The following is a 1,749-nucleotide window of genomic DNA, read 5'->3' on the forward strand; positions in this document are numbered from 1 at the left end:
GCCAATGGGAATCTGCCTAGTTCTGCTCTGCATGCACTGGTTGTTTTGTTTTGGGGGGGGGGGGATTTTTTAAGATCAATCGGCAGAACTCTGCATGTAGGCTTTCTAGGATGTGTGTCCCGATGCAGTCCTAATTAAGCCATGTAGGATTTCTGTAGGATTTCTATAGGATGATGCAGTCCTAATTAAGCCATGTAGGATTTCTGTAGGATTTCTATAGGATGATGCAGTCCTAATTAAGCCATGTAGGATTTCTGTAGGATTTCTATAGGATGATGCAGTCCTAATTAAGCCATTGTAGGATTTCTGTAGGATTTCTATAGGATGATGCAGTCCTAATTAAGCCATGTAGGATTTCTGTAGGATTTCTATAGGATGATGCAGTCCTAATTAAGCCATGTAGGATTTCTGTAGGATTTCTATAGGATGATGCAGTCCTAATTAAGCCAAGATACTGGCTGTGCTGCATATCTCTCCTTCCTCCCTCTTCTCTCTGTCACCCTCTTTCTCTCTCCTCCTCTCTCTTTCTCTTGCTCCACTCCTCCTCTCCATTTCTCTCTCTTCACATGTGCATATCCCTCCTTCCTCTTCTCTCTCTCCTCTCACCCCCTCTGTCTTTCTCTCTCTCTCTCTCTCTCTCTCTCACGTTCTCTCTCTCCTCTCACCCCTTTGTCTTTCTCTCTCTCTCTCTCTCTCTCCTCTCACCCTCTCTACCTTTCTCTCATCTCAGCAGTCGTCAGGTCTGTTTACTGGGGTGTGTGAGTGTGTTTGTGTGTCACACACACACACACATGCACACACACACACTGATTCCCACACACACACTTACCCACAGCATTCTCACGCACAGACACACACACACACACACACACACACACACACACACTTACCCACAGACACACAGACACAGACACACAGACACAGACACAGACACACACACACACACACACACACACACACACACACTCACACTGATTCCCACACCCACTCCTGATTAGTGTAAACACACCTTTACAAAGATTCTTTCCCACACTGTCAGTCTCAGCTCATCCTCACAGCTCTTAACCCTCTAACCGCCCAGGTTTATTTTGATTTTTGCATAAAAATTTCAAAAGGCCATGGCTTGAAAGTGGTCAGAGATAAAGTCCTACTGTAAATGTGAAAATCATTGAGTATGAACTAAAGTTTATGAAGGGGGTCAATTTTCTCATCTAATTTGCATATTATGACGTCACAGATTGGCAATAGCGTCAAATTATGCACATTTCAGTAAATACTGATTGTTGAACACATTTGAGCAGTTTTACTTTGATTTTTGTAATTTCTCCGACATAACAAACAAACAGGACCACAGCCACATGTAAACCAACAATAGTAAACTATTAGTATTACCACAATCCCTATGTTACTATATAATAAAGTAGCCTGGTCAAATCAGTTCCTATCACGGATGACTTTGTTGTTCTTCAGAGCCCTATTTTACTAGACCTGCTGTCTGTACCATGTCAATTACAGACACTATCATCATGAGTATCACTGGCACCAAGCACACCATGCTTATTTGAACCCTTTGGTCAACATTGCTGCAGGTAAACATTGACGTACACACGCAAAGACCCACCTCCATTCACAGACGCATCTTGACTGTCACTGCCAATGAACGACCGATCATAATCTCCAAAAGGCAGATATTCTCCTTCAGAATCAGAGTAGGTGAATAGCAGACCCAAGACTTCATAACACACGACT

The sequence above is a fragment of the Sardina pilchardus genome, chromosome 12 (genome assembly GCF_963854185.1).
Source record: "Sardina pilchardus chromosome 12, fSarPil1.1, whole genome shotgun sequence".
Classification (NCBI taxonomy): domain Eukaryota; kingdom Metazoa; phylum Chordata; class Actinopteri; order Clupeiformes; family Clupeidae; genus Sardina; species Sardina pilchardus.